The 18,633-nt window shown below is 42.7% G+C and overlaps 1 protein-coding gene across 2 annotated transcripts in view; it reads right to left on the bottom strand.

The window, feature by feature from the left end:
* LPGAT1 (lysophosphatidylglycerol acyltransferase 1) overlaps window positions 1-18,418 on the bottom strand; it is a 143,708-nt gene extending 125,290 nt beyond the window's left edge. The window contains exon 1 of one of the 2 annotated variants that reach the window (XM_070768626.1): window positions 18,283-18,418. The gene's annotated coding sequence lies outside the window, so the exon portion shown is untranslated. The remainder of the gene's footprint in view (window positions 1-18,282) is intronic. The other variant, XM_070768628.1, reaches the window with a different exon arrangement.
* Between the last annotated feature and the right edge of the window lie 215 nt (window positions 18,419-18,633).

Here is an 18,633-nt window from a genome sequence, read left to right as displayed (position 1 = left end):
ATCTCTAGATCTATCCATGTTGCTGCAAATGGCATTATTTCATTCTTTTTATGGCTGAACAGTATTCTATTGTGTGTATGTGTGTGTGTGTATATATACCACATCTTCCTTTTCTAGTCGTCTGTTAATGGGTACTTAGGCTGCTTCCATATCTTGCCTATTGTAAAAATAATGCTATGAACATTGAAGTGCAAGTGTACTTTTCATTAGTGTTTTCATTTTCTTCTGGAATATACCCAAGGGTAGAATTATTAGATTATATGGTAGTCCCATTTTCAGTTTTTTGAGGAATCTCCATACTGTTTTCCCCAGTGGCTGCACCAATTTACATTCTTGCCAGCTGTCTACAAGAGTTCTCTTTTCTCCACATCTCCTCCAACATTTGTTATTTCTGTCTTTCTGATGATAGTCATTCTGACAAGTGTGATGTATTATCTCATTGTGGCTTTGATTGGCATGTCTCTGATGATTAGCTGGTCATCTGAATATCTTCTGCTCATTTTGTAATTGGTTGTTTGGGTTTTTTTATATTGGGTTGTATGAGCTGTTTATATATTTTGGATGTTAACTCTTTGTTGGTCATATCATTTGCAACTATTTCCTCCTGTTCAATAGGTGATCTTTTTGTTTTGTCAATGGCTTCCTTCTTGTACAAAAGCTTTTAAGTTTAACTAGGTTCCGTTTGTTTATTTTTGCTTTTGTTCCCTTTGCCTTAAAGTATTGATACAAAAAATATTACTACAATTTATGTTACAGAGTATGCTGCCTATGTTTTCCTCTAAGAGTTTTATAGTATCCAGTCTTACACAAAGGTCTTTAATCCATATTGAGTTTATTTTTGTATATGGTGTGAGAAAATGTTCTAATTTATTCTTTTGAGTGTAGCTGTCCAGTTTCCCAGTACCACTTATTGAAGAGACCGTCTTTTCTCCATTATACATTCTTGCTTCCTTTGCCATAGATCAATTAACCAAAAGTATGTGGGTTTATTTCTTAGCTCTCTACTCTGTTCCATTTATCTGTGTGTCTGTTTTTGTGCCACTACCATAAAGTTTTGATTATCGCAGCTTTGTAGGACAGTCTGAGTTTAGGGAGCTTGATACCTCCAGGTCTGTCCTTTCTCAAGATTGTTTTGGCTACTCAGGAAATTCTGTGTTTCCACACAATTTTTTGAAATATGTGTTCTACATCTGTGGAAAATACCATTGGTATTTTGGTAGGGATTATTCTGAATTGGTAGATTGACTTCGGCAGTAGTAGCAGGATCGTTTTCACAATGTTCATTCTTCCAATCCATGAACACAGTATATGTTGCCATTTCTTTATGTTGTCTTCTATTTCTTTCTTCAATGTCTTACAGTTTCCTGAGAATAGGTCTTTTACCTCCTTAAGTTAACTTATTTAATTCCTAAAATAATTCTGTGAGGAGGTAGCAAAGTCTCCTTGGCTCTGTTGCCCCCTGTATTAACTTGCCAGGGATTCTGGCAGCTGGAAGTCCAAGACCAAAGTGTTGGCAGGCTTGTCTCCTTCTGAGGCCTGTGAAGAAAACATCTGTCCCAAGCCTCTCTCACTGGCTTGGCTTCTCCCTGTGTCTCTTCACATTTCGTCCCTCTATTTAAGTCTGCTGCTGCTGCTGCTGCTAAGTCGCTTCAGTCGTGTCCGACTCTGTGCAACCCCATGGACTGCAGCCCACCAGGCTCCCCTGTCCCTGGGATTCTCCAGGCAAGAACACTGGAGTGGGTTGCCATTTCCTTCTCCAATGCATGAAAGTGAAAAGTGAAAGTGAAGTTGCTCAGTCGTGTCTGACTTAGCGACCCCACGATCCGTCTCTGTCCAAATTTCCCATTTGAAAATGACTCCAGTCTTACTGGATATGGGTCCACCCTATTGACCTCATTTTAACTTGATTGCCTAAAAAAAACCCTATCTTCAAATAAAGTCACATTCTGAGGTACTGGGAGTTACGGCTTCAACACAAGTATGGGGGGGCCACAGTTCAACCCATAGCAATCCCCCAATTACTGAACTGTAGGTTTCATAAGAAAGAGACACTCAAGCTGGTGCTGGCTGCCTCAGTGAGGTGGAGTCAGGGGACAGGCTATGCTATGCACGAGTCACTCACAATTCATAAACCCACTTACTAGGATCATCATCCAGGAGTGAAGGCTTCTACCTGACTCACTTATCAAAAAACAATACAAACAAAAAAAACAGGACCCAAACGGAGTCACTTGTGCTCAATGCACATCACCGAAGTAAAACTCAATACCTATCTAATTCAGGTTCAGTCCATCTGCAATTTCCTGGTCAGCAGTAGTATGGAAATCCACCCAATAGACCCTTTCCATCCCCAAAGAAAGATGTGGTAATTGTTCTTTCTTTTCCCAGCCCCAATCTACCTATAAAAACCTTCTATTTGGTATGATCCTTAGTGTTCCTTTCTAATTACTAGATGGGCTGCTATCCAATTCATGAATCCTTGGATAAAGCCAATAGGGTTCTTAAATTTACTCAATGAATGTTTGCTTTTTAACACACTGAAAAGTCAAGTATTTTGATTTTTTAAAGAGATACCAAAAGATCTAGATTGAATTAGACTTTGATTCCAGGATGAGCCACCTCTTTAACTCTTAGTGACCCTGGGAAGTCCTGTAGGTTCATTTCAAGAGTAAGCAAGGCCTGGGACAGCTTGTAAAGCAACCTCTGAGAAACTGAGCAGAAAGAACAAGAAAGAAAAGCTATATTAGGAAGGATGTGAACTCAAGGAGAAGAAAGTAGAGTGTTGGAGGAAAGAGGAAGCGAAAAGGAGGTCAGAAAGCTGCAAACAGCCTCCAAACACCTGAGATTTAAATTGCAGCCTTCACTGGAGATCAAAGTAACATATGCAAGTATGTTTTCAAAGGTTAAAAGTGTTATGCGATTGTGGAGTGTTATTTTCTAAGGCAGAAATACCAAAGCATTGTACCCTTTGGAAACTGGTACTCTGTGTTTTCTGGCCAACTACTACCTAGTCTTTCCTTCACTTAATTTTTTAGCCACAAATAAATCATAATTCTTCTGTTAGTCACCAGCATCCATCTTCATTGCTTTGAGGAGGTTTGTGTTATAATCAGGAAATGTGAAAAACTTCCAGGTCACATTAACCTCTGAGCCAGCTTAACTGGGAGTGTCAGCTTGGAACACTTCTGTTCCTCCTATTGTTGTTGCAGTCACTAAGTTGTGTTCAACTCTTTCGCAACTGCGTGGACTATAGCCAGCCAGGCTCCCCTGTCCATGGGATTTCCCAGGCAAGAACAGTGGAGTGTGTTGCCATTTCCTTCTCCAGGCCCCTTCCTCCTGAGGTCCTGGCAAACTCTTATTATAGAAGGCAAGAGAGGTGGAATAAATGTCCCTGGCTCTCAGATCTCATATTTTGCTCCTGGTGAATAATAATTCAGCTGTTTTCCAGAGCGTTCCAACCACTGATTCTCAAAGCTACCCAAGGCCAACCTCAAATGGACCCAAAAAAGCTAGTCTTTCCTTTAGTCCTTTCAGACGAACTATTTACAAATACGTACACTCAGGTTTTCATGTACATCTAAGACCTATTCTCTAGTAGCTTGAAAAGTGAATTATTAATAGATAATATAATTTGGAATTCATAACCCAAAATCAATAAGATATTAGTTCTTATTGAGGATTTCTAATTTCTGAGTTAGCATCTCATCATGAAGCCTGGCTTTCTAGGAAAGCTCTGATGGAGACTTGTCCGTGCCTGACCATCTCTGGACCAGTGCTTTGTCATTAGCCTACTGCTTGTATTGTCACATTTGGGTCAAGGTCTTCAATTGTTGTCATTCTTGCTTTAATTATAATGTACCGTTAACTTAGCTTCATCATTATCATGTTAATTGTGATTTGTTTGGTTAGCTTTGAAGCAATTATTGTTGTGTATTTGCTTCAACTACATTTTTTGGCCTCTAATTTTCTAATAATTACACCTAAAAACAATTATGCATTGCTATTTGAATATGAATCATGTATGCCCTGATTGCTAAAGCACATGGACACTTAATTCCCCAAAATATACTTCACAGTGGCCCCTCAATAGTATACCTGAGTTATTTTACCATTGGTATGTGAGAAAGAATGGGGTCGACTGGCTGTGGTCTATTTTGCCCAGCCTAGAGTGGAAAGAGAAGGTTGAAAACCACTGTCTTAGCCTTGAAGAATAAACAATTAAATATACAGCACATTTTGCAAACAGCTTACAAATGGCACGTGCAAACTCATTTCCCTTGATCGATGTCTGGAAAATAAATATCCACGCTTACCTTCTTTCACTCCCTACTCAGCTGCAGCCTGACCGTGGGTATAGCAGAAAGTAATGGCGTCTGACCTATCAGGTGGCCAGGCATCCATAAGGAATGGTAGTGGGCGGGGCTGTTCCCAGCAAAGGTTTCAGGGCAACTGTAAATATGAGTGGGCAGGGTCACAAACAAAATCGAGTTCTGCAAACAGCGGTCGAAGCTTGCAGCTTTAGGTGTCTGTTCAGGGTTGTGATAACGGCGGGTTGTACCTTAGTAAATGGCAGTGACCATGAAAGCCCAAATGGACTTTGGAAGACTGGGCATTAATTCACAAACTGAAGCAACCCTCAGAGTTGGGTCTGGACTGACCTTGGGCACAACTGTGGTCTCTCCTCTCCTGTGGATCCTGCAGAATTTTATTTGTATCTCTTTTGTATCCTTGTTTTCTGTCTTTTTTAAAGTGGTTTGTAAAGGTCTCATTTTCTTGCAGACTTTATTTCTTTGAGGGTAGGACCAGGTTTTACCCATCTTTAGGAGAAGGCGATGACACCCCACTCCAGAACTCTTGCCTGGAAAATCCCATGGACGGAGGAGCCTAGTAGGCTGCAGTCCATGGGGTCGCTAAGAGTCGGACACGTCTGAACGACATCACTTTCACTTTTCACTTTCATGCATTGGAGAAGGAAATGGCAACCCACTCCAGTGTTCTTGCCTGGGTAATCCCAGGGATGGAGGGCTGCTGCCTATAGGGTCACACAGAGTTGGACACGACTGAAGCAGCAGCAGGAGGCAATTTGGCAGAGTGCCAGGAGTGGAGTTGGGGGATCAGCCTTCTTTTAAAATTGTTTCTATTCTAGTATCCAAAATCACTGCAGATGGTGATTGCAGCCATGAAATTAAAAGACGCTTACTCCTTGGAAGGAAAGTTATGACCAACCTAGATAGCATATTCAAAAGCAGAGACATTACTTTGCCAACAAAGGTCTGTCTAGTCAAGGCTATGGTTTTTCCAGTAGTCATGTATGGATATGAGAGTTGGACTGTGAAGAAAGTTAAGTGCCGAAGAATTGATGCTTTTGAACTGTGGTGTTGGAGAAGACTCTTGAGAGTCCCTTAGACTGCAAGGAGATCCAACCAGTCCATTCTAAAGGAGATCAGTCCTGGGTGTTCTTTGGAAGGAATGATGCTAAAGCTGAAACTCCAGTACTTTGGCCACCTCATGCAAAGAGTTGACTCATTGGAAAAGACTCTGATGCTGGGAAGGATTGGGGGCAGGAGGAGAAGGGGACGACAAAGGATGAGATGGCTGGATGACATCACTGACTCGATGGACGTGAGTCTGAGTGAACTCCGGGAGTTGGTGATGGACAGGGAGGCCTGGCGTGCTGCGATTCACGGGATTGCAAAAAGTCAGACACGACTGAGCGACTGAACTGAACTGAAGTATTGAAAACCCAATTAAAGCTTACATCAAAAAAACAAACAAGCAAACAAAAACAAAACAAAAATACAAAACAAAATGTTGATACATAGTGGTATTATTAGTTTACATTATGTCTTAATCCAAAGACTATGTGACTTTCAAGTCTCTCTTTCATAAACAGAAGGATGGGTGGAGAGCTGGACATGTAGAAATGGAGATACATATCTCAATTTCTCTCTTTATTTCATACACACATTCAATTCTGCTTCTTTCTGTAATTGTTCTCATGTTTTCCTACAAACACGCTTCCTCCATACAAGTGGTAGTAATGCTCGTCAATAGTTTATTTCATTTCTGCTTAGCAATCCACAGGAGAAAAGGACTTCTCTTTCCCTCATCAGCATAGACAAGTCCAAGGAAGTCTCTGATTGGCCAGATCTGAGCTGCAAGCCTACCCCAGGGAGGGGATATGGGTTTTGTGAAGGACAGTCCCACCAGAACATTCTGGTAGAGTGGAGAGAGGAAATTCCCTTGAGCAAAGGGTATTTTGTAAATATTGTCACCAAAAATAAGGATTTGGGTGGTGGGGATGGGGACAGAGCTGAATCTGAGCAGACAAAATAGCAACTGTCCATTTCTATCAATAGGATGCTGTGTATAAGGGGACAGTGCCTTGTACTAACATTAAACTGAACCATCCACTTCTTCCTTCTTCTGGCAACTCTCAGTCCCTCTGTTCTTGGAACCTCCTACTTCCTCCCTTAAATATCCTAGTCCAAGCCACACCCAAAGTCACTTCTGAGGCTGTTGGGGAACTGAAGCTGAAAGGGGTTGAAAGGACCCTGCCCTGCTTGACTCTCTCCAGGAGCAGGAGAGAAAAGATGCTTGCCATCTAGAATAGAAGGAAGGTTCACAGGGAGATCAGAAAGCTGTAGTAGAAAAGAAAGCTAGACCCCGAGGCTATGATCAGGCCTGTTCTCTCAGCACTTAGGAGCTGAACACAGCGCGTCCCATTAGAACTGGTGGCAGGGTTCAGGGAGGTGCCATTCAACTGCCAGGTAGGGCGTCTTCTCTCTTTCCTCTTCTCCCTCCCCTTCTCTTTTTTCTCTTCTCTGCTGCTTCCACATTTTTTAGAGAACTCCAGTAGTTCCTGCCTTTGCTAGAGGCTCAGCGGGAGGAACGCTACCATCCAGAGCTGAGGGGTTATAGCAGGAAGTAGAGAGTGGTTTAAACTCAGGCCCCAGTGAGGCCTACAGGTGGGGGCATAGCTGGTTTCAGTCCAGTAACCTGCTCCATGGGACTTTTCTTGGAGTCTGAAGCAAAGAAGATACCTGCGGAGGAGGAGGTGGTTGACAGACCAGGGTCCTGGGCCCATAGCAAGTGTGGCCCTGGCAATGGATTCAGTGCCAGTGGGGATTGGGGCTGGAGTAGGGGTGTGGGGGACGACTACACCTGCCTGGGGGTTTGTGCTGGGTCCTTGTGTGTTGTTGTTTTTATATAATTTTAGGCTTCCCTGGTGGCTCAGACGTAAAGCATCTGCCTGCGATGCAGGAGACCCGGGTTCAACCCCTGTGTCGGGAAGATCCCCTGGAGAAGGAAATGGCAACCCACTCCAGTACTCTTGCCTGGAAAATTCCATGGACTGAGGAGCCTGGAAGGCTACAGTCCATGGGGTCGCAAAGAGTCGGACGAGACTGAGCGACTTCCCTTTCTTTATTTTCTTTCTTTATATAATTTTATTTATTTACTGGTTTTGGCTGTGCTGGGTTTCCTTGCTGTGCGCGGGCTTTCTTAGCTGTGGTGAATGGGGGCGACTCGCTAGTCCTGGTGCACGGGCTTCTCATTGCGGTGGCTCCTCTTGTTGTGGGGCATGGACTCTAGGGCGAGGCCTTCCGTAGTTATGGCACATGGGCTCAGTAGCTGTGGCTCCTGGGCCCTAGTGTTAGGGGAAGCACACTGACTGAAACCATCCACCCTGACCAGGCACCATAGTAACCATTTGACAGGAAGTTTTACGACAGGAAGTCCTGGTAAGGAACACCGAACCAATAAGCCACCACCCACTGGAAGAATTTGGGAAAGGTCAAACAGAAACACCACATGTCCAACCACCTCCCAGAATCCTTCTCGCTGGCATCCATCTTGGCTGAACAAGGCATGCACCACCAGGATGGACTGTGAGTCAGAATGTTGGGCTAAAGACAACCCAGAAACTAATCCCAAACACCATAAAACTGCGAGCCATGTGGCGGAGCTGTTCTCCTGGGTTCCCTTACCCTACTGCTCTCCACCCGGGTGCCCTTTCCAATAAAATCTCTTGCTTTGTCAGCACATGTGTCTCCTCGGACAATTCATTTCCAAGTGTTAGACAAGAGCCCAGTTTGGGGCCCTGGAAGAGGTTTCCCTTCCTGCAACTCTAGAGCACAGGCTCAGTAGTCGTGGCACACGGGCTTAGTTGCTCCGAGCCATGTGGGATCCTCCTGTGTCTCCTGAACTGGCAGGTGGATTCTTTACCACTGAACCACTGAGGAAGCCCCCCTTGTTTGTCTTTTCGTTTTGCCATTGAAAGCATATTCCAGGAAGATCGGAGGTATGGGGACTTCCCTGGTGATCCAGTAGTTAAGACTTGTTGCTTCCACTGCAACAGTGCAGGCTTCATCCCTGGTGAGGGAACTAAGATCCCACACGCTATGCAGTGCTGCCAAGAAAATTAAAAAAAAAGAAGACTGGAGGTACAGAGAGAAGGGAGCAATATGTGGTTTCTGAAGTTCTTGGCCTTGGCTGGGAGCAAAGTGGCACAAGAGGTTAGGCACAGGAGAAGTTCAACGATTAAAGTTTAAAAACCATCTTGAAGGGCACTTGTGATGTACAGGAAAGAGAATGGGATATGGAATCAGAAAATCTGAACTTAAAGCCTGATTCAGTTCCTCATTCTCTGTGTGATCTTGGGCAGGTTACGCTGTGCCTCTGGGCCTCCGTTTCCTCATCAGAAAAAATCAAGACAATAATACTTCACAGGGTGAAAAAGGATGTTGTCAAGATGAAAAAACCCAAATACTGTCAATACGCCATTCCACTTTTCTGGGTCTACTACCTTCTCCAGGAAGCAATAGAGTGTAATTGTTAAGAGTTCAGTCTCTGAAATTTGACAGAACTGGGTTCAAGACCCCATTCTCAATTACAAATAGATATTTATGTATGAAATGGTGAGATGTCTGGGATTTGCTTCAAAATAGTGCAGGAAGGGGAGAGTCAGTGAGGGTGCTATGAAGCAAGATTGGCCATGAGTTGATATTGGCTGAAACTGGGTGATGGCTACATGGGGAGACCTGGGTATCCATGGACACGTGGATACATCTGCCTACCTTATGTATACAGGAAGTCCTCACTTTGCATGGTTCTGATATGCATGGATTGTAGTTACCATGGTTTAGTTAGGTAACACCAATCTCCTTACAACACAACTCAACTTTCAGTTGCCACAGGATATTAAGGAAGTTGTTACACAAAGTACACACTTTGGTGCACAAATCACTGCATAAACACAGATGTGCCTATCATCAGTGACTTACCACACCAGTTCTTTCACATTCTGTCTCTGCTGTTTGTCACTGCCCATCGGTTAAGGTTTACACACAGACAGAAAGCTTGTGCTGAGTTGCCCCCTTATCTCCTAGCAATAAACCTACGTGGCATTTTGCAAAGATAGATAATCGAAAGAGGGAATCAGCCAATAGAAATGACAATGCACTAAAGAAATGAAGTGTGATAACACTGAATACAGGTGAACTTGTAGATAAATAGCCAACCATGGGGAGGTCAGCCTTGCCGCCATTCAAGACTGTGGATGCAATCAGAGGATTCAATGAAGGCAAAGTAGGAAAAACAGTGGTTGTGATGAAAAGATGATGATACTCCAGAGGAACTGACTCTGGGAAAAATCCTCACATTGAAGGTACTCTTGGAAGAGTTTCGCAAACGTGGGAAGCTCAAAGGACCAAGTGCTGGAAGCTGATCTACCCTTAGAAAGAGCATGACAGTTCACCAAGGCAGAGAAAAGGTGCTCAGCCTCTGTGCGACGTGAAGGCAAGCACCGTTCAAACTATTCTGTATCTGCTTCTTACAAACAAATAAGCACTTTCGTTTTTAATGTTTTATTTTTTTATTTTATTATAAATGTATTTATTTTAATTGGAGGCTAATTTACAATATTGTTTTTAATGTTTTAAATTACAATGTACTAAATAAATATTAGTTTTATTTTTTCCTTTTTTTCATCTCCCTATATATTTACAACTGACAGTAAGAGAAATTTTAAAGTTTTGACAAAAATGTTTAAAGGTCACAAAATAATTATAATTTTTCATTGTTATTAAAATTGCATTGTGTGGTTTCAGCTTACATCTTTACAGTCCTGTGCTACTGTGGAAATTTTCCTTTTTGTTATTTTCAATACTGAATAGTTTTTTTTCTAATCCCCATTCAACCGCTTTCTTATGAAAATTATTTAATCTTCCCGTGTCTCAGTTTCCTCATCTGTCACATGAGAATAACAATAGCATTCATTTTGCTAGATTGTTATGAAGATTTAACAAGTTGATACGTGTCAAGTACTCAGCTGAGTGAATGACATAAATAAAAGATTCCCTGAACAGTGGCTGTTATATTTATAGACCTGGGCCAGAGAGAGATAGAAGGCCCTGAGAGGTTACAGAGTATCAAAGTATCACTGCCTTCTGCCGCACAGAAGGATTTCAGCACAACTTTTTCTCAAGGAGCCTCTAATTACTTTTTTATAATTAATTTTATTTTATTATCGGAGTATAATTGCTTTACAATGCCGTCTTAGTGTCTGCTGTACATCAAAGTGAATCAGCTGTATGTATACATATATCCCTTCCCTCTTGAGTGGAGCCTCCAATTCTGAATAATGACACAGTGATATATCTCAGTGTCTGTCCCTTTTTTTTTTTTTCACAATTACCACCCTACTCCCGCTCCACAGGAGCCTTTTTGGAATCTACTCCCACTATGAAAAATTAATAGCGTGCGTTAGTTGCTCAGTCGTGTCCGACTCTTTACGACCCCCTGGACAGTAGCCCGCCAGGCTCCTCTCTCCATGGAATTCTCCAGGCAAGAATACTGGAGTGGGGAGCCCTTTCCTTCTCCAGGGCATCTCTCAGACTCAGGGATCGAACCCAGGTCTCCTGCATTGCAGTCTGAACCACCAGGGAAGTCCATTAATAGCATAGAAGATACACTGTATATTCATGTGTTTATGTACTATATGCATACTTGTGTTTTACACAGAAAAGGAATAAAGTCCCACCCCAATCAATATTTTACTCTCTTGGGAGGATATCCTTGCTATTGAGAATGCATGCTGTATTACAGATGGAGACGTAGCAGACATGCTGATTGGCTATTCAAGGTCCTTCTTACCATCTTTGTCTTCCTACCTCTAACTCCTGTCCCATCCTCCACCCTCTGCTTTCTCCTTTCTAAGGGAGCCCTCACACTTAATTTATTTATTTATGTTAATCCACTGTCACAGATGGGGTCGTGTACTTCATTAAGCCAGTTAGGTAACCCTGTTCTCTTTGCTAGTGATTTCACTAGTGATTGGTTAGGAATGGGTGCGTGAAACAGTTCTGGGCACGACGTGAGGACGAATTTGACAGGTGACTTTGGGGAGAAGTTTCTTCATGACTAAAAATGGACACTCCAGAAGAGAGGGCCTGACTTTTCCCCTTGGGTGTTGGCAGATCTAGATGTATTACCACCTCTAGATCTTAAACTCTGAAATGTAGCCTTTCATCTTTCAGATGAGTTAGCTTAAGAACCCAAATGACGTGCTTTAGATACACAATGAATGGAAATAACCAAGGTTCTTGATAAGATGGAGTTGCTGAACTAATCAATCCTGGAGCTGCCCTACCTTGAAACTTGTTATATAATATGATACTCACACTTTTTCTTATTGCTTTGGCTTGCTCAACGGCTTGTAGTCAGAAGGTAATGTTGGGGGTGTGGGGAAAGCAATGACAACAAAATACTTTAGAAAAAATATATTACTAAAAAGTAATCCAGATCCAGATAAATTGAGGATCACTGCATTTGGAGATGGGGACTGGAAACACATTTCTGAATAACCTCATCTATATTCATAGCTCCAGCACCCAGACCCCTGAATTATCTGGATTTGAATCCTATTCATCTATTGATCACATGGATGGCCTTGGTAAGATACTCTTTTGAATGTCAGTTGCCTTCTTAGTAAAATCAAGACGAGAACATCTGTACTAGATTGTGAGAATCAAAAGAAAGAATATCAACAGAGTGTTTAGAACCGGTCTGACAAATATATAATATTTAACATATAAATAATATATAATAAAATAAAATGTATATGTAATATATATGTGGGCCTCCCTGGTGGCTCAGACAGTAAAGAATCTGCCTACAATGCAGGAGACCCAAGTTCGATCCCTGGGTTGGGAAGATCCCCTGGAGAAGGGAATGGCAACCCACTCTAATGTTCTCGCCTGGAGAATACCACGGACAGAGGAACCTGCCAAGCTACAGTCCACTGGCAAGCTACAGTCCAAAGAGTTGGACATAACAGAGACTTACACACACACACACACTAAAATGTACCTCTTACTATCATTTCTCTTATACTAATGGCTTCCAACACAACCTCTCCATCCCTGTCTGGTCCCAAATTTTCTCCAGATATTTTTACTTGATTGTTTCAATGTACTATGACTCTAACTAACTTCCTGCCTCCTTCCTCTAAACCACACTTGCCTTCCTACGTTCTGGATCCAACACCCTTCACCTACATGAATTTCTACTTCAGCATCCTTAGAAAATGCATCTCTGCAAAGCCAGCTCCCTGATCCCTCAGGTGTTATCAGGATAAATGGTGTCCTCTAGTCTCCCATTGCACTTTGTGTCTCTCATATCATTTTTCATTATGAGTAGATAATAATCCTGTCTTCCCAAAATGTAAGCTCCTTGCAGGTGGAGACTGTAATAGAAAGATGGCACAGCATCCTTTCTGCCATTCCCTAACTGCGTCCCTATTTTTAATCAAGCATTTACTCTCTGGTCCATTAGCTTAGGGGAAAGATGACCCCCCACCCTCTAGCTAAAGAGAGGGACTTGTATTGCCTAGTTGTAATCCTATCCTGCTTAGGCCTGGGTTTTAGAACCAGTCAGTGCCTGACATTTCTTTCCATATGGGGATTGGTTTTGAAAGGAGCATGTGACCTGATCTCACCACTGGAAAATAAGGTGAATTTTGCTAGGTAATTCTGGGAAAAATGGGTCTATGCTTTTAAAAGTGAACTTTCATAAAAGCTGTCCTCTCTTTCGTAAGTCCTGGTATCTAGAAGAGTCATTTGTCACAATGTGGGAAGACAGTCTGAAGGGGAGGCCCATGCATAGAGCGGAGGTGACCTGGGAGCCACTGAATGATTCAACCCCAAAGCCTGCCCTACCTCTCAACTTCCATTTGCATAATCCAAAAAAAAAAAATGCTTATGGGGTGACTTGTAACAGGAAGAGTCCTAACTGATACAGGGACTCTGTCTTCAACTTTGTGTCCACTAGAGTATCTGTCACATGGCAGGCATTCGATACACGCTCATGTGCTGGGTAAACCCGTGATATGCTGGCTGTCTGGATTTTGCCCACAGAGCAATTTTCTCCACACAAGTCCCCATCAGCTCCCCTCCATGTCTGAACTTTTGGTAGGAGTAAGTTACTTTCTAAAATTGAAACAAAGCGTCCTGGGGTGACAGGAATGTTCATGTCCATTCAGTCAAGTTCTCTCTTGGAGATTTCCTGAAGGAACACAGGCGAATCTGAACTCACTGACTCTCATTTTTCTAGACTTTGGACTTCTACCTTTAGATGGTAATTGTAGTTATCATTTCAACATACTTATATGAAGGGTTAAGCTTATTACTTCCTGGCTATAACCCTGCTGCTGCTGCTGTTGCTTCAGTCGTGTCCAACTTTGTGCGACCCCATAGACGGGAGCCCATCAGGCTCCCCTGCCTCTGGGATTCTCCAGGCAAGAACACTGGAGTGGGTTGCCATTTCCTTCTCCAATGCATGAAAGTAAAAAGTGAAAGTGAAGTCGCTCAGTTGTGTCTGACTCTTAGTGACCCCATGGACTCTGGAGTCACATAATTTAATCAATAAGCTCTCTACAAACCACATTTTTAGGATGGATTATTATTATTATGTATCCAATCACCAAATAATTGAGATACAAATTTCCATAGAATGATAAAATTTCTGTTTTCTGTTGTTTATTTTCTCATTTCTAGATGTATATTATTAACAGTTTTGTTGTCAGTGAGTAGTATTTCTTGATTTGCATATTTATCCTGTGTCTAATTTCCTCCTGTTCCCATCACTTACTGTTTTAAATGGTACTTCCTATCTTAGGGACGGCAAATGGGCCAGAGATCGGCACTGACCCTCAAGCAGACATCCATGGATTCCCAGGACCTAAGAGATGGTCTTACACGAGAGGATCATCCAGCCGCACTGCTTTGTGCTGTGTTTGGCCAACGAGGTAAATCATCTCTCAGACATTCTGAATGGGAACCATAGATAGAGAGGGATACATAATGAGGAATGGAAAACACTTAAGCTCAACCACATTAAAATTAAGTACCTCTATTCACCAAAAGACCAGATAAACAGTGAAAAGATAAGCCATAAAATGAGAGAAAATATTTGCAACATTATGTAAGTGATTGTTACAAAGAAGAATTCTTAAAAATTAACATGAAAGAGATAGACAACCCAACAGCTTTATGGAAAAGTTTTGGTGCCCCTTTAATGGACACCAAAGGGAAAATCCAAATGGCCAATAAACAGTATGCCAAAATATTCAACCTCATGTGAATAAGGCTGAAGGCCCAAGTGTGATTGAAGCCCCAGTAAGACACCACTGAACATCCAACAGATCAGCAGATCAGTTAAAATATCTGAAAGTAACTGAGACTTCCCTGGTGGTCCAGTGATTAAGAATCTGCCTTGCAATGCAGGGGACATGGGTTCGATCCCTGGTGGGGAACTAAGATCCCACATGTTTTGGAACAACCAAGTCCATGCACCACAACTACTGAACCCACATGCCACAACTAGAGAGCCCAAGGGCCGCAAGGCAAGTCCCGCCTGCATGACGCAAGGGAGACTCTGCTTGCTGCAACTAAGACTCAACACAGCCAAATAAATAAATAAGTGAAATTTAAAAAATATCTTAAACTAACAAATATAGACAAGCGTATGAAACAAAGGGAACACAAATGCAGTGCGGGAGGGAGTATAATTGTACAACTACTTTGAGAGAGTTTGGCACTATTGAGTACTATATGACTCATCAGTTGCACGCCTAAGAATGTACCCCAGAGAAATCTGTCCACATGTGCACCAAGAGACATGTAAAAGAATGTTCCAAACATAATAGCAAAAAAAAAGAGACAATCTAAATAGCTACCAATGATCTAATGAATAAATAAATTATGGCATATTCTTACAACGAAACACTACGGGCAATGAAAATGAATGAGCAATGGCCAAGCTGGCAGGAAGTGGTAAAAGAGTATGGAAAAGATGTGGCCATTTTCCTTCAAGGCTGTTGGCTTTGTCTTCTGGGAGCTTCTTCTTTATGTATTCTCCTTTCTCATAACATCTAAACTTTGGATTGAGTTTTGGGTTAAGCCCTCTTTGGAGCTAAGCAGATTTCATAGACAGCTTCCTGCTGGTGCAGACACGGGGTCCAAGGGTTGCTTTATGCCTTCAACACTTGACTCTAGGGGGCTTCTCTTTTTTTTGGCAATGCTTGTAAAACTGAGAAGGTTTCGGTCAGTTCCACGAGCCAGTCACCATTCCCAAGTTCTTCTCTGAACATAGCTCTTCAAGCTGCTTTATTTCTTTGCTTCCTTAGTCAATAAGTGCTTTTCTCTCTCATTTTAGTGATGGCTTCCTCAAGTCCAGGGCTTCCCAGGTGGCTCGGTGACAAAGAATCAGCCTGCCAATGCAGGAGACACAGGAGACTCAAGTTCAATCCTTGGGTTGGGAAGATCCCCTGCAGGAGGAAATGGCAACCCACTTGCCTGGAAAATCCCATGGACAGAGGAGCCTGTCGGGCTACCGCCCATGAAGTCTCAGAGTTGGACGCGAATGAGCACACACAGGCACCTTGAGTCCATCTGAAACAACAGGCTGCGTTACAAACCCTTAAACCCTCAGTCTTATCTTTGGCACAGTCCTGGCGCTTGGTTTGGCTGAGAAGTTTTAATGAGCCTTTGAAAAATGCTTTGAACAACTACAATTTTCTCTTCTTGTTTTGAGTAAAGAAGCAACTGACTTTTCTAACTCTGTAACAATCCACAATTCTGGTCATACTCGGTAATCTGGCCACTTCTTGCCTGCACTTGTAATATCTTACAGGAAGGAGCAACTAGTACATGTTGACAATAGAATTTTACAGTTACTTCCTCTGGAATTAGGGGCTTAGTAGGCGAGTGGTCTGTCCTTCAAAGTATCGCAGATGACAATTTTGTCAAATATTTTTGCCTCTGCATACAAGGACACTGGATTTCCAGTAAAGAATGTCAGTTTTCTTATCTCTTAACCACTGAGACAATGACATATATTTTGAGTTTTTATAATGGCAATACCATGCTTTTGGAATCAATTTCTGTATTACTTAGAGTAAGGCTATAGATGAGTAACAAAGAGACCCCTCAATAATCCCATATGTTTAAGAAGACTGAACTTAGGTCTTCTTCAGTTAACAGTCCAGGTTGGTTCTGCCTCACGTGATCACTCAGGGATCCAACTTCACTTCATTTTGTTGCTCTTCCATTCCCTAGGCCTTGATACGATCTGCTTAATCAAGGTTGCGTCATTGCCTTGTCAGGGTCTTGGTGGGTGAGAGGGGAGAGGAGACTGGGGAGGAGACAGACCCAGGTCTTAAGGTGCAGGCCTGGCAAGGCACACAGCACTTCTGCTCACATTCCTCTGGAAGACATTTAACGGTTGGCTGTATCTAACTCCAAGGAAGGCTGGGAGATGTGACAAGGATAAAGGGAAGAACAGAACTGGGTGGACCATTAAGGTTATTTTACCCCCAAATTTTCAGTCTCAAGCCTTCAACTTAGTTTGCAGCTCTGGAAATAGATTGAGACTCAGGATACTGGTGACAAAACCAGAGCTTCATAGAAGTCCAAAAATACCAGAAGTCCTCCTTTCATGTTTAATACCTATGAAAAAGCCATGTAATTTCACAAGCATCTGGCTAACGCAGTGGAGCCCTGAAATCTTAAACAACGTTTAGCAGGCCACATAAAGCAAAAAGAAACTAATTGTGCAGGTCTCATTATTACTAGTTTCACATCTATAAAATTTCATAGATATGTTCTTCAATAAAAAAAGAATATGAAGATGATGAAGAAGAAGAGAGAGAAAAAGGAAGAAAGAAAGACAAACTCAGAGGAATGAATAAAGAAGATGTGATACATATATACAGTGGAATATTGCTCAGCCATCAAAGTGAAGTCGCTCAGTTGTGTCCGACTCTTTGCGACCCAATGGACTGTAGCCTACCAGGCTCCTCTGTCCATGGGATTCTCCAGGCAAGAGTACTGGAGTGGGTTGCCATTTCCTTCTCCAGGGGATCTTCCCGACCCAGGGATCGAACCCTGGTCTCCCGAATTCCAGGCAGACGCTTTAACCTCTGAGCCACCAGGGAAGCCCATAAAACAAAATTGTGCCATTTGCAGAGATGTGGATGGACCTAGAGACTCATACAGAGTGAAGTAAGTCACAAAGAGAAAAACACATACCATATAATATTGCTTATATGTGGAATCTAGAAAATGATACAGATGAACTTATTTGCAAAGCAGAAATAGAGACAGAGACATAGAGAACAAACGTATGAATATGAAGGATGGCAGGGGTGTAGGATGAACTGGGAGACTGGGATTTACACATACAAACTACTATGTATACAACATAATTAATGAGGACTTACAAAATTGAAAATTAAAAAATAAAAAAGAATGTGACTTCCATCTCAGAAAAAAAAAGAGACAAACCCAGCACCACACTTGCCATAAAATAAGCACTTAAATCTCAGCTCTTGTCCCTTGTGAGTTTCTTTTCAGAGTATTCATCTCCTGGGGATGTCCTGGCTCACTTTATAAAAAGATAATGTGATCCAGGACAGTGGAGGGAGCTGATGCAGCCCAGAGACCCTAGAGCTCAGAGATCAACACCACGAGGCCGTGGCGGCCAAGAGAACACACGAAGGGCCCCTCACCAAGACCCCTCCTGGCTGTCAAGCCCCTTCTCACTCCTGTCCTCTCTAGCCTCATTGACTGTCTGCTCCAATCCCATCTTGTTAGGCCACTCTCTATGCCTTAGAGTGGAAAGAAAACACAGCTTACAGTAAAGCCTACAAGGGTTTACAGCAGTAGGGGGCAAAGGCAGGATGTGCATGGCCCCGGGGGGGGGGGGTGGGGGGGGCTCACCCACCTCGCTCTGTGCACCCGCTGCCTGACTGGCGGGGATAGTCTGATCTCCTAGCAGCCACTCAGGTTCCTGATTGCTCCGTTTAGGCGAGCTCGAAAGTACAGGAAGGTGAAGTGATAGATTTGCCCCCAAGTTTTGGTAGGATTATTAAATAGATGCCTCTATTTCTAAATATCTGAGTAAAGTCCTGTCTGGGTTGCTTAAGCCAAAGTTCACTCAAGTTGACGCTAAAGCCCTTTGTTGGACTATGTCCACAGTGAGGAGGTGGCCGGCCACACAGAAAGAAGGGGACAGAACTAGACGGCATCGGCATCTGGGAAACTTCCACTGGAGAATAAGCACTCAGATTATTGT

This window comes from Bos indicus, chromosome 16 (assembly GCF_029378745.1).
Source record: "Bos indicus isolate NIAB-ARS_2022 breed Sahiwal x Tharparkar chromosome 16, NIAB-ARS_B.indTharparkar_mat_pri_1.0, whole genome shotgun sequence".
Taxonomy (NCBI): Eukaryota; Metazoa; Chordata; class Mammalia; order Artiodactyla; family Bovidae; genus Bos; species Bos indicus.
The sequence above is the reverse complement of the archived record's forward strand: the minus strand, read 5'-3'. Positions and strand labels throughout refer to the sequence as shown.